Here is a 15,631-nt window from a genome sequence, read left to right as displayed (position 1 = left end):
TCAAGCACTTTGAAAACGTTTAGAACAATAAACGCTTTCAAAACCAGGCAGCTGCAGAAGAAGATTTCAGGGATTTCAATGACCGTAGAATCTCTGGTTTCTACAGCAGGGGTATAAACAGCATCATTACACGTTAACAAAATTGTGTTGAAGCAAATGGTGCTTACTTTGATTGAAGCATGTTTTACAACACTGGTTTATACTTATCCAAACTTCGCAGTTCAAAAACGACATTTATTTCTGGACAACCTAATATTTCAACATTTTACATAACACACCTGGTCACAATCATCTGCTAGCTTCTGATTTTGTTACTAATTTATGTTTCATTGTTAATCAATCTTACTGCTTTTGCTAATGTGTGTAAAGCTTCCAATGTTTTCAATAAATACCATTTTCATTGCTTAAGTGGTATTTCTATTCTAAATATAATTTAATAGTCTCATCTCTTAAACTACTTATAGGTTATTAGTTCTCTCATGTAAAGCAACAACATTTTTACACTAAATAATAAAGATTTACTTTTAAACGGAAAAAAGGTTTCCACAAGAGTACAAGGTAATCCAATCAAATGTTTTCACAGAGACACTCTTCTTTTTCAAACGAGTTAGTTGTTGTTTTTAAGCCTCATCCACACATAAATACGGTGTGAAAATATAAAATATCGGCATATTTTACTACTATCCTCAACTATCTTCTCCATAAACTCACACCTCCTTTCTGTAATGTCTAGTCGTCAGACTAAGTGACATTAAAATACACTTTTTAACGTCTAGTAACTGTTCACAAGCCTCTCGTAAAAGGTTTAAACCAATCTATTTACTCTTCGCTTTCCACTCAACCATAAATTTAGGGACCTTTTAGAAATTAACTTTTATATTCTTGAAATATATTTTATTCCACTATGACCTTCATTACTTGCATTTTTTAGGTTCCTACACACACGCATCTCACATTAAACGTTGAAAGAAACTTTTATCCTTAAAGGGCTTAATATACTTCATATTATCTCTTAAACGGTGACTCAGTAAATGAGTTACGATGTTGTATGCAGGTTACGTCTGAATTTCACATTTATTTAATATGCTGTTTTTGGTATCACCAGTTTTTCCCTTTAAACTCTGCTTAATTTTAGGACAAACGCCCCATATACGTTTACTGTGAATTCCGTTTTCTAATTTCTCAATGAGTGTTTCAGGAGTTGTTCTTTTCAATATTTGTTTTAAAAATTTCATTATTAACTTGCGTGTTTTCTTTCGGGATGTCGCGTTAAGGAGCTTAGAACTGACAATATCTGATTAAGTATCTGATTTCGATTTTCCAGGTTTCTTACTATTGATATCTTCACGTCGTACAAAACATTAATTTTACCTTCATTGACATCTGATCGAAGATTTTTGTTACCCTTATCAGTCTTTAGATTGTGATTTTATGTGATTTTTAAAAATAAATTTTACCATGAAACTTTCTTGGTAATTAAAAAATAATTAAATTTGAATTTATACAAATTAATTTCTTAGCATGAAAAGAACTCGTGTAACATTTTTACTACTATTTGCTGTTACGCACAAACACCTACACATTAATCTCAACATATACAATTTTATATTTTTTAATTCTTAGTTGCACAAAAATATGTAATGGCCTATATGCAATTTGTCCATCGCAAACAGACCTGGCATGGATAGGTGGTTAGAACGCTCGACTCGCAATCTGAGGGTGGCGGGTTCGAATTCCCGTTGCACCAAACATGCTAGCCCTTTCAACTGTAGGAGTGTTATAAAGTTATGGTTAATCCCACTATTCGTTGATAAAATAGTAGCACAACATTTTGCGGTAGGTGATGATGACAAACTGCCTTTTTTCTAGTCTTACACTGTTAAATTAGGAGCGCTAGCCCAGATAGCCTTCATGCAGTTTTGCCCGAAATTCTAAAGCAATTCACAGCAACTAAAATCGAACCCTGCATTTTAGTTTTGAAAACCCGTAAATTTACCGATGCCCGATTAATACAAGAATATTATGTTAGTTCAGGTATCAAACTTCATGTGGTTCTTTCTTTCTGAATCTTGAAGTAAATAATTCAAAATATTTAATTGTATTAACTCTTTTATTGAGTTAATTACTAAATGATTTTGTTTTGTTAAACCTGATAGTCTGGTTATTCGACAGTTCACTTTTTTTTTAAGAATTCATGTAAACTCTTGTATTTATATCTTAGATTACTGAAGCAATAATTATAACTTGAGTACAGCAAAAGACACAAATTTGTTTCTGTCTGTGATAAAAACTTTCTAGTAAATTATTTATTTATACACTAAATAAGATTGTGACACAAATCCACCAGATGGCACCCACTACATCAATCTTAATGTTAATGTGTTTATAGTCTTATACGCATAAAACTTTCTTCTCCTAGTGCCACATAAATACTTCCTAAGGTAAAACAGAGAGAAAACATGAGATGAAAGATTCTGTAAAACTCCAAAAACAAAGTATTTAAGAATGATGATGTTGCCGTTTCAGAAGCACCGTAATAAAATGGGGTATAATTAAAAGAGGGCGCTACAATCTCGCAGCTTTAGACAACAACGACTTACCTAAACTGAAGCCGATCAGTCTTGTTGCAGGTGAAGTGTGAGAGTGTCCATCGTCTGACAAAACTTATAAACAGTACGTTAACAATGTTACAAAGTGAGAATTTCAACTTCAGGAAGAAAAAGTTTTCTTACCCTTTAGAATGCTCTTTATAAATTCACCGAGACAAAAAACTAATATTTCAGGTAAGTAAATCCATTAATCTTACTCTAAATTATAATTTTAGTGACACATAAATAAGATTCGAATAGAATACTTCGTCTGAGGGAATTTTAAACACTAAATATATGACAATTCAATATAAATTAGTTTGCAAGACCAACGGTTAGCGTTTATAAGTCTGTTACAAAGAAATAGGGCAAAGTCGACGTTTCAGAAACTTAAAAACGTTAGAGCAATGTCTCAGTTCCCTACTTCGTTTAGTTTATAAAATATAATGTTATTTATACGGCGTACAATATCTCACAATTATAGCTTAGTATTTAATGATGCCCGTCGTATGTTGTGTTTCTATGTGCTTAGAAAATACAAATCGAAGTTTATATTAGATAAAAACGTTAAATACTCAATAATGTAGAACTCCTGTGTTACATTTGCTTGTAGTGCACAAAGTGGACACATTCTGTAGTCGTTTCTCATTTGTGAACATCGCTTTACCAAATTCTATTAATTGATTTGGTTAGTACTGTTAAGCAATGAAGCATCTATCTAACAACATTTAAAAACGACATTAGTATCTGATTAAATCAAGTAAAACTACGACAAACTCAAAACTCTGAGAAATAAACATAACATTTCTAAAGATATTTTCAAATAAATCGGGTTAGCAAAAGTTGTTTACAAAATAAATGTTATATACAAGAACGTATTTACTTGCACAGTATATCTTAATGTATTATATTTTAGTAACAACAACCATATTTTGCTGTTGTTCTATGAAAACCTTATATAATTTTCTGAGCTGAGCCGGTTAGAGAATCAAATAGAAACACTTTTGTATTTAATTCCACGTAATAATTCATCAAAATTCCACATGAAAATGATTACTTGCTTTAAGCTTACAAGATAAATTAACGAACGTGTCAATTAATTTACAACACACACACAGCAAAGATATGAATACATAAGTAACATTAAATTCAATTAACTACAAACAAAGTTCTATCTCTCAAAACTAAATAAACGTTAAATCTGTAGACATAGTTTATTTTCTTAGGGTATCAATATAAAACAAATACTCTTCTCTTACTATTTGTCGAAATGATTTTGGGATGCTTTTAACTTTATTTTTAAATATTTTGTTATATGTTTTTATTTTGGAAATAGGAAACAATACAAATAGAATAAAAACATATATTTTTTGTGAAATTTTGTTTTGAAATAGTTGAATGAAAGAGAGGCTTCGATCAGTACAATTTATATGAAAGAAAAACTATTTAAAGATCTCTATCGAACTGGGTAAACAATGCACTGCTTTGTTCAATTTGGGAGTTTCTGTAATGCCTCTGGGCAATGCCTTATTTATAGATAAACTGATTCTTTCCAGTTCCCACTTGGTTTCATAAATATGGCTACTCTGTTTTCAAACGGTCGAATCTACAACCAGGTTTGAAAATGCATTCCAAACAACAAATATAGTTATTCGTATTCCGTTGGAACCCTAAGTATCCTTCGCGGTTATTAAATAAATCTCTTTATGTATATATGTAGAGTTTTAGTAAACTATATTAAAACGACGTTGGAGCTTCAATACGTTGTCGTAGTCCATGTACCCACGTCCGTTCATGCATTACCTGATTATTATACAATAGCCCCGTAGTGTAGATCCCATTACAAATGTCTTTGTTGCAAGGCTATCACGTTCAAAGCACACAGCTGCACTCTGCAGATTTTCCATAATCCATCAAGTGTACGAAAATTACGTTTTCTCAGCACCCTTTTCAACAGTCTGATCGCACACAAAATCCATAGGCGCTATTTTCAGTGACTTTACTAAAATGTTTTCGTATAGAATAGCATGAATATTCGCTTTATTCTCCAGATGGTTGAAGTAAGCAACGGTTGAAATGACTTATTGTGGAAACATCTTATATGCTTATTACTTGTGGCGCTTTTCCGGATGGAAGTCCTTCACGGTTATGTTGCGTACTGATGCCTGAAACACATGGACGATTTTTTCCACTGATTTTCATGTTTATGCATTCTCATTTGCTACAAAGTGTCACACCTTAATTACTACGACTGGGGTACGATTTGTTAAAGGTCTCTTTTGGAGTGGTCCAGGTACTCAAAATTAATCCGTATTTCTTTATTTTCCAATGCCACAAAACACAATGAATATTTCCATCTTAGAAACTCCAAGTTCTTGATATAAACATATCGTTATGTATGAATATTTCGCGTTGGTTATTTTTTGATGTTCTCTTACCACAAATTAAAAGTTTAGCTGTACCATTCTACCGCGACTTTATATCAGTTGTGAGTGTCACGTGACCTACTAATTAATTTATAAACATGTTTTATTTAATATTCTTGCTCAGCCTACTGTATGCATTAATTGTTTATGTTTTATGATTAGAACTATTGAGGATAGAACGCGACTACTAAAGACTATACTTCTATACTAAAATATTAAAATATTAAACTATTTATTTAAAGTAATCGATATCCCAAAAGACTCACACCAGACATGTTCGCCCTTTCAGCCGTGTTAGCGTTATAATGTGACGGTCAACCCCACTATTCGTTGGTAAAAGAGTAGCCCAAGAGTTGGCAGTGGTTGGTGATGATTAGCTGCCTTACTTCTAGTTACCTCTAGTCTCACACTGCTATATTAGGGACGGCTAGCGCAGATAGCTCTCGTGTAGCTTTGCGCGAAATTCAAAAGAATCCCAAACGGCATTTATTATAATGTTGTTGAATATCGTTGAAACAAGTTTACGTTGTTAAGAATGTTTTTATGGTTACACAGTAAACACTGAAGATAATTAGATGAAATTATATAATGATAATAATAACATTTAGGTACTTTTGTAAAGTTCATGTTTTTAAAAATTGAATTACGTAGGAAATTGAAACCGAGTTGCTGGTATTAAACCTATTAACAATTAGTCTAATTACATGAATATGTCCCCCGCTAGCATAGTGGTAAGTCCACGGATTTACAACGCTAAAATCAGCGGTTCGATTCTCCTCGGTGGACTCAGAAGATAGCCCGATGTCACGTTGCTATAAGAAAGCAAACAAACTAACAATTATCTGAATAACTATTAAACGAATTGAAAAGTGTTTTAGTTCATTATATAATCGCTGTGTAGCGTACTACCCCAGGGACTCAGACTCAGTTGAATCGTCTGTATAAGGTCTTAAGCTGTTGTCTAATTGTTTTGTTTGTTTTGGAAATTCCCACAAAGCTACACGAGGGCTATCTGCGCCAGCCGTCCCTAATTTAACAGAGTAAGACTAGAGGGAAGGCAGCTAGTCATCACCACCATCGCCAACTCTTGGGCTATTCTTTGAACAACGAATAGTGGGATTGACTGCAACATTATAACGCTCTCATGGCTGAAACAGCAAACATGTTTGGTGTGACGGGGATTTGACCCGTGACTTTCGGATTATGAGTCGAGTGCCTTAACCACCGGGTCCGTTATCTAATTCATTTTGGTAAAGCATTACGGCAAGATTTGAGTATGTTTCTAACCAAATTATGTAGTTTAATAGTCTTTTAGTAGTGAAAAAACTGTAGAATTATATATTCAAACATCTAACACCGCCCTCTACATTCCGACACTCAGTTACACAACTCCTTCCAAACATGTGGTCAGTTTCCGGTCAGTTATCTCTTTCTTTCTTTGTGAACTTGACGATGACCGAAGAAGATCGAAACGTTGTTCGCTCTTCTACGTAAAATATTTTCTCAACCCGTTTTTGCATATATATTTCTCGACATCACTGCAGAATTCTCCATTTACCTAAATTAGCGTTACCAATTTTAAAAGGGATTCATCGAGTTTGTTCTTTTTCTGTTTGGCCAAACCGAAGCTAAGAAAATTTTATTTTCCACTGGCAACCAAAATCAAAATTTGAAGATTTTGACATATAGAACTTTACACCATAAAATACAATCGCCAAAACACCAACAATTTGAAGTACCAATACTGATATTGTACACATAATGAGTCTTTAACTATTTTAGTATAGTTATAGGCTAAAAGTGTACGAAATGCTTTAAACGAATCACCAATTTTTGGGTTACATCACAAAAGGTGTTGATTCGACTTCACTCTTCTCTAAATTAGATCACAGTATTCTTACAGGATGGAAGAGACTCCAAGCTTATGAGAGATAATACCAACTCTAACTCCACCTAAGACTGTAAACCAACATTAAATGTTATTTCCCAGTGTTAAGTTTCATACGCAATCAAGCGTCCGTTCAGCGTGTTTATCTTTATTTTCGATCACATTCATGTAATTAATTACTTTTAGGCTTAATCATATCACATATCTGGGTAGTGGTGATGGGGTTTTGGTTTCGATCTTACATTAGAGACATAGATCCTTTAATATGTCTTCAAATTACAAACAGGTATACACGAAGCGTATTAATTAATGAAATGACGAATTGCTTTAGTCTAACATTATTTCTCACAAACTAATGCCAAAATCTCTTTGAAATCTTTCTAAGACTTGTATTTAATATCTGCATAAAAGAGCTTAATGGTTTTATAATAACCTATTTCTTGTGAAGAAAGCAAATCAACGCTTGAGTTAAGGGCAATCAAACAATTCTTCCGTATGTCATGGCTGTGACACATTTGAGAAACTGTTTCGTTCATCTCTATTGTATTAGTTGTTATTATACTATGCTAAATTACTATTGTTTCAAGTTTTATTTTATGTTACATCATATTTTGCATCATACTTTATCAAATTATCGTGGCCTGGCATGGCCAAGCGCGTAAGGCGTGTGACTCGTAATCCGCGGGTTCGCGCCCACGTCGAGCTAAACATGCTCGCCCTCCCAGCCGTGGGGGCGTATAATGTGACGGTCAATCCCACTATTCGTTGGTAAAAGAGTAGCCCAAGAGTTGGCGGTGGGTGGTGATGACTAGCTGCCTTCCCTCTAGTCTTACACTGCTAAATTAGGGACGGCTAGCACATATAGCCCTCGAGTAGCTTTGTGCGAAATTCCAAAACAAACAAACAATCAAATTATCGCTTAATTTTTATTAGATAAATTAAATTTGCATCTCTTAACTACTAACTACTATCGAAAGAAAATATTATCTATTGTTACTATTATCATTTTCGAATTAGTTGGATATGTAATTTTTAGATTTACCCAAGATCACGCATTTACAGAACTAAAATTCGGGTCTCGATTCTCTACGGTGTACAATGAGCACATTGCATTACTTTTTCCTAAAACCACAAACAAAATTAAAGGGAAAAACTATTGGTTTGTTTTCCACGGTCAATTTAAGTTACTTAAAGCGTGTAAAAAAGGAAGTTTTATTTCGCTATTTAGGTTATTTGTGGCCATTCTGATCTTCTCTATAAATGTTCAGTTTACATTTTTTCATTAAATAGAAGCTAGAAAAATCTTTCGTCAGGGTTGTTTATTGAACAGAAACATATCTGACTACTTCAAATTTCAGAAATTTTAATGTAATTTAAAAATGAAAACAAGTTATGTACGTTAAACTGTATATCTCTGTACTGTAAATATACTACATGGCTTTATTTTGGTGTAGTAATAATACGCATTACTTTCGTATTATTTTACACACATATTCAGTCTCCCTTTTCTATTAGCAATTTTCCATAACGCTAGTTATTAATTTTACACACAAAAAACGTGAAGCTCTTATCAGGAAAACTTAAACAGACCTAACACTTGACTGTTTATGTTGTATACCTCAAGTGAAACAGTAAAGTAATTCTATTTCCGTCAAAACCAATATACGTACAAAATAGCTCGATCCACCATGTCGGGTAATCTGGGAAGACTTTGTATCTCAGTTTGGCTGCACCCTATTGTCCCATACATCCACCATTTCTGATGACAGTAACAATACAATTTGTCTTCTATTTCCGTATCAACTAAATGAGTAAGTGCCTACGCCCAAATTATTTCTATAACACCATTCTGTCTCATAGTAATTTATGGAATAAGAAATTACCGGTAGCCCGTTTTGTTTTATTTATTATTGCCTTTTGTTTGGTTTTGAAATAGTGACTTTAACAAAGTTTAGTAATTTAATTTCACTGTTACATAGTTATCAAAATTATTAGTAATAAATTATTAATGAAAAGGAGTGATAATTTCATAATTAATTACTTGCAAACATACAATTTTTTTTTTCATTTCATGAGATTTCTGAAGGCCCGGCATGGCCAGGTATTATGGCGCTCGACTCGCAATCCGAGTGTCGTGGGTTCGAATCTTTATCACATCAAAAATACCCGCCATTTTTGCCGTGGGGATGTTGCAACGTGAGGGTCAATCCCACTATTCGTTGGTAAAAGAGTAGCCGAAGTTTAGTCTTACACTGCTAAATTAGGAATGGCTAACGTATATAGACTTCATGCAGCTTTACGCGAAGTTCTAAACCAAACAAGATATTCTCGATAAGATTTACCATCGAACTTTATTTTTACTCTTGAAAATCTTATGAAAATTCCCAAAATTTAAGAATAAAAATCAAAGGCATTATTAAAGTTTAATCTTTATGTTTTATTACGACTTGTACTTTAGCCTATTTCTTTACATATACGAATTACAATATTGATTGTTGAGATAGGGCCTAAATATATTCCATACGTAGTAGCAGTTGTAATTGTGTACCTTTCTAGTGACAGTTACTATATATCATAATAAATCAATTTAATCGGTGATACAGTCTGCAATAGTTAGCCTCAAAATTATATAAAATCCTTTTTTTTTATGGATTGCGACTAGTAAAACGTGGAAAAAGATATATTTTCATTTTCTCTGTGACATAAAAGCTAGAAAGCTGTTTCGGCGAGAACTTGAAAGAAAAGCAAAAGGAAACAAAATATGTTGTATAGGAGTTTGTACAGCTCTAACAAAAACCCTCAATTAAAATCATGCCTGATTGTTGACTACAGACTAATTAGAAATGAATGTATTCTTAGCACTTTGGTAGTGATGTCATTAGTTAGAAGCAATGCGTTAATTAACTTTTCATTTTTAACAGCGAACATTTTTTATCCTAATATCAGAAAAAAGAAGAGATATAATACCGATAGTTTTACCCAAGGTGGTCCTAGATATATGACCTGTCGCTAGTGGGTGAATAGTTATTCAAATGTTTAATACAGATATACGGCAAGCAAAATAAATTTAATTAAAATACGCTTTATTTAAATAGCAACATAACCTGTTTAAATATGAGTAATATATCAATTTTATTTAATATTTTATAAGAAGCCACTAGGTGGCTATCTGTTTATGATGCTGCTGAATTATATCCTACGTAGTAAAATAGCTTTGAATATTAGATAATCAATAAGATGTTCCTGTTGGAAAGTGTCATACTAATAAATATATACTCTTGATAAGCTTTACTGGGTATTACTTTGGTAGAATATGAGTGTGTTTTTGAACACAATTCATTTTTATGTGTGAAAAATGTATGAACCTAAGTATTAAGAGTTTAGTACGTCTGATAGTATAAATCTTTTTTGTTGTTGTGGTAAAGTAGATGAAAACGCTTCGTTCCTATGGAAAGTGGGATACAACGGCTATAAAATGTGAATAATTAGACGTACAAGATAAATATTTGTATTTAAATTTTCTGCATGTTACTTAAGTATTTTAAGCATACTTTATAAACTTTCAGAAATAATAAAAGATATTACTAACATATTTTAACAGCTATAGACCATCATAAATATTTGGATTTCGGTTTTCTGCACTTTACTGATGTTTATGTATTTCAATCAGATTTATAGACTTAATAGAAATAATAAAAGCCATCTCGAAAATATGCCAACATGTATAAAGCATAATACAAATTTGATTTCAAATTTTCTGTACTTTGCTTATATTTTACACAGGTTTAGAGACTACAATAAGAAAATGACAAACATTGGTAAAATATGTAAAAATTTTGTTCTTAGAAGTAGTACCACTAAAGCTACCCTAACAGTATAAGACTGACACCTTTATACGTATATTAAAACAATTTGTTATCAGTTGGTTCATTACCCATAATTTTCTGATTATTACAGCTTATCCAAGCCCTAGTAAACATGATGGTATCATTATGGGCTATGTTCAAGATGTGAAAATTGAATTCATTACGGATTTCGATATCCTCCTCTTTGCTAACTATATTGAATGATTATGTTCTGCAATGTAAACTTTTTCATACAGTTTCTGTACTATTATAACGTAAAGGATAAGAAATTTCTATGACTATCGTGACCAGTGCATTTCGTGTCTTCAGTCGATTTTCTTCATTTTGTAAACTGCTCTTACATCAAATCGGTTTTATTTTATAACATTTTTACTATTTTCTTATGATTTTTTAAAGATTTTAATCATAGAATATCTACTCTATAATCGACTAGAATTTATATATACATGTGATATAAATTGGTATATACCGTGTTCAGTGAACTGTGATTACAGTCCATTGGACGCTATGGAATAACTTGCACAAATTCGAATTGCATGTGATCAGATACGAATGTAGTAGAATATAAGAACAAAAAATCACGATAAGTAAATAGATTCGTGCATTTTTTTGTATTTGATGAAAATATTTCAATAATTTGTTTACAATAGTTATTGTTTTCTTAGAGTAAAGCTAAAAACGAAATTTTATCATCAGACATTTTGTCCGATGAATTCTTTTAAAGTACAGACACTGTTGCATAGGAATAACGTGAGTTATAGATGAAGATTGAAATAATTTTGTACTCACGTTAGAAAGCATACGTTAAAAATGGTTCTGCTTTTGTTGCTTAATTGTTAAATATATTTTAGAAACAATGCGCTGTGGATAAAAGGACCAGAGTGTTTACTCGACGAAATATTGTGTTTGTGTTGAGAATTTCGGGTGTGGTTTCTAGAGAGGGTGGTGTTCTTGTTATTTTGATTTATATTTTCCAAAAGAAAAAAAGTACATGTTTTTATGCAAGAAATGTTCTATACAATGTGCATTAAGTTTGATAAATCAGTTTCTATCACAGTTTTTTTTATGTAACTACTGCCTCAAGACATCCACATAATGTACCACATGTTTCTGCTTGTGAAAGCACGGCTTGTAAAAATTGTACATATATGGATATATATGTATGTTTATGTACTGGAAACATTATTACGCTCAAGCTTTGAATTTCATACAGATTGAAACTGTATCAGAAAATACTTAAGCTTAACATGTGCTACAGCGATACAACAACACTACAATTAATTTTTAACCATTTAATAGTAATAACAACTGGTTCAGTATATTTATTAAAAACAAACAACGATAGTCGAATATAAATAAATATTGTGAACGTTTCAACGACAGCGCGTTTTCTTTCATTTCATCTTTTAATTTTTTTCTTCACTTTTTCTCTTCTTTCAGTAGACAAACAGGTACATGAAGATAGATTATTGTAAGATTGGTATCCATCTGTATAGATATGAACTTGTATACATATATATTACTTAATAATATTTAACGAATGCAACTGAAACTTTCTACCTGAAAGGTTCATTATTCTCACGTCCAGTTTAGAGACATCTAGGATTCTGAAACAGCTGTTTCTAATTTTGATCTATTTATCAGAAGGATGTTAGTTGCCAAAAGAGCTTCGTATGATGTTTGAACCGACTAACAGGATTGACGGTCGCTTTTATAAAACATCACATCTCAAAAATTAAGATCGTGTTTAGTGGCACCATGTGGGAAAGCCTCCGAGCCGTACGTAGCCTGGTACGCTAACCAGTGGCTTCACCAAGCGTGATAACGTTTAACCACTTTAATCAATCCATAAACACTATCGCCTAATAATTTCCGGTAACCTTTCAATATTCAAAAATGAGTTTCCACTACGTTTACAAATTAAATATTTTAATAGGATCTATCTTCATTTATTGTTGTCGCTTGCCCTAAATACACGTGTTTTAATCTTATGTTTGCTTGTTTGTTTTTGAATTTCGCGCAAAGATACTCGAGGGCTATCTGCGCTAGCCGTCCCTAATTTAGCAGTGTAAGACTAGAGGGAAGATAGCTTGTTATCATCACCCACCGCCAACTCTTGCCTACTCTTTTAATAACGAATAGTTGGATTTGCCGTCACATTATAATGCCCCTACGGCTGAAAGGGTGAGCATGTTTGGTGCGACGGGGATTCAAACCCACGACTCTCAGATTACGAGTGGAACGCCTTAGCCCACCTGACTATGTCGGGCCATAATCTTGTGTCTATGAATGTCTAGCACCAAAAAATGAATACAAAATATTTTTAACATAGATGAATAGAACGGTAATGTTAAGGAATAGTTTTACATACATAATTTCTCTTATGTTTTTCACTATCAGTATCTTTTAAAAACTCTAATAGAAGTCTCACTGCAATTTACATATGCATGGCATACGTATATATAAAAAACACAGCTTGTAGGTTATCTTGTTTTAACTTTTGCTGTCCCTGAATAACTTAGTCTGTATCTTTTGATATTTTGGGCAGAATTTGTTTCCACGTAATTAGAGAAAAATAACAATTGATTTATGGCTTATTTAGTTTTTGATTTATAGTCCTTTACTTACCAGTAATAATCTGAAAATGTTTACTTAAATAAATAACCAGTTGGTCCGCTGATTTATAACTTATTGTAATAACATTTACGAGATGTTGTAATTTTGTTATAAATAATAGCATTATTGTTGTTATTTTTTGTCGATAACATAATGTAGTAACATAATACGACCATATATTAATTAAATAAGAAACAAATGAATTGAAAGAGCTTCGATTTTGAGTGCGAAAAATAGTGTATATCGTTTGTTGTTGTTGTTTGTTTGTTTTTGCTTTTCTTAATTTGGTAAACTTCGATCTAAAAACTGGCAACAAGATTTCCTAAGACATAGCTGGAAAGTTGTAGCTATTCATTAAGTTACACTAATACTTTTGTTATCCATTCGTACGAAGAGTAAATACTGATATTTTCTTGGTTATTCAAAATTCACGCCCCAAACGGAACTAACTGAAAGGTGATAGGTTTGGTTTGCAATTAAGCACAAAGCTACTCACTGGGTTATCTATGCTCTGTCTACCACAGGTATCAAAACCAGGTTTCTAGCTTTGTGAGTCCGCAGATATATTTCTGTGGCTTATAGAGAAGTAATGCACAGATCTTTGCTTTGCAATCGGTAGGCAGCATTTGCGACATTCTGTTCGTAATTTTTCTGTGTGCTCATGTATAGGGCGTCACTTATAACCCTGTAGAATTAAGAATATACGTCAGTATATTTATTTACGTTTTGATATTTTTTGTTTTGAAAACAACATCATATAAGATATGATTCAGACTTTCTAAACAAAATTGATGTGATAAAATTTAAAACAGTGTGTTTTGGTTTCAATTTTTTTTTTTCAGCCGCGGCATAACGGCTCATAAAATGGCTCTGAGGTTTTCAAACACAAACTTTTAACTCATAGCTCCGTCATTTCTTGACTGATTTGAGATTTAGTTACAGTTTTAGATTCAATGGGTCAGACCCTTCCGATTGATGTATTCGGCTACGCCCAAGGTTTCTTAGATTAATTTGCTCTAACCCTGCCGAAAAGAATTTTGAGTGACGCAACTATTGAGGATTCTCTTTTATTTTTAACATCAAAACTTTGCTATTTTTTGTTGAATTTTATGCAAAACTACTTGAGAGTTATCAGACCTAACCGTCCCTGATTTTGAAGTAATAGACTAAAAGTAAAACGACTAGTTAACACTACCGATCAGTAAGTCTTGGACTACTCTTTACCAACAAATAGTATGATCGACCGCCACATCATAATGTTTCACCACGCAGGTTCGAATACCAGTCACACTGAGTATGTTCGCTCTTTCAGTCGTGTAGCTGTTATAAAGTAACAGTAAACTTTACTACTTGTTAGCAAAAGTATGAAAGGAAATAAACTTTTAGAGTCAAATTTAAATTATGTTCGTGAATCTGAAAATCATACTATTATATAAAATATGTTGTTACTTTGAAAATTTATTGAAAATCATATCGTTATAATACTGGCGAAGCCAGACAATTTTTGAATTAAACATTAATAATTGTTTCTCGTGTTGAAACCAAGTAATCTATATATTTATTCTTTAAGAACTGTAGATCTGTTAGGTGTAACACCCGCCTTTCCTCTAGTTTATCACTGCAAAATAAGGGATGGATAACTAACGCAGATAACCCTCGTGTAGTTTTGCGCAAAATTCATAACCAACCAAATCAAGCCATATTTTTTACAAAATAGTTTTCATTCAGTAAATTGTCCAATGTGAATAAACTAAACTAACACACAATAACACATACATGGTAAGGGTAATGAAGAAAAGTCACGTACGCGCACTTCCTGGATTTTTCCAAGTCGTGTTCTTCCAGCTGTTCGAAATGTGCACTGTTGACGTTACTTCCATGGTTAACAATTTTTATAATAAGAGGAAAATAGAAAGCAAGTAAAACACAGACACAACTTTAACATGTTGTAGTATGGAAGACATTCTTTTGACCACCTTATATATGCCAATAAAGTGGGCAAATGGCAAATATTTAATGTCTTTAAATTTACCTAAATCTAATTAAGTTTCTACATTATTGTAGTAGCCCCCTAGTGGCTCAGCGGTATGTCTGCGGACTTACAACGCTAAAAACCGGGTTTCGATACCCGTGGTGGGCAGAGCACAGATAGCCCATTGTGTAGCTTTGTGCTTCTTTCAAAACAACATTATTGTAGAAGATGTTTATTCTACGAAAACCTCGTTACACCAGTATGTGGAGGTACTG

The 15,631-nt window shown here is 32.7% G+C and overlaps 1 protein-coding gene across 1 annotated transcript in view; it reads left to right on the top strand.

Annotated features, from left to right (window-relative positions):
* Window positions 1-2,596: 2,596 nt before the first annotated feature.
* The window catches only part of LOC143237763 (uncharacterized), a 214,370-nt gene continuing 201,335 nt past the window's right edge, over window positions 2,597-15,631 (top strand). Inside the window, exon 1 of the mRNA XM_076477328.1 lies at window positions 2,597-2,783. The gene's annotated coding sequence lies outside the window, so the exon portion shown is untranslated. The remainder of the gene's footprint in view (window positions 2,784-15,631) is intronic.

Source organism: Tachypleus tridentatus, chromosome 13 (genome assembly GCF_004210375.1).
Source record: "Tachypleus tridentatus isolate NWPU-2018 chromosome 13, ASM421037v1, whole genome shotgun sequence".
NCBI lineage: Eukaryota > Metazoa > Arthropoda > Merostomata > Xiphosura > Limulidae > Tachypleus > Tachypleus tridentatus.
Note: the sequence above shows the minus strand (reverse complement) of the source record. Positions and strands in the feature narration are given on the sequence as shown.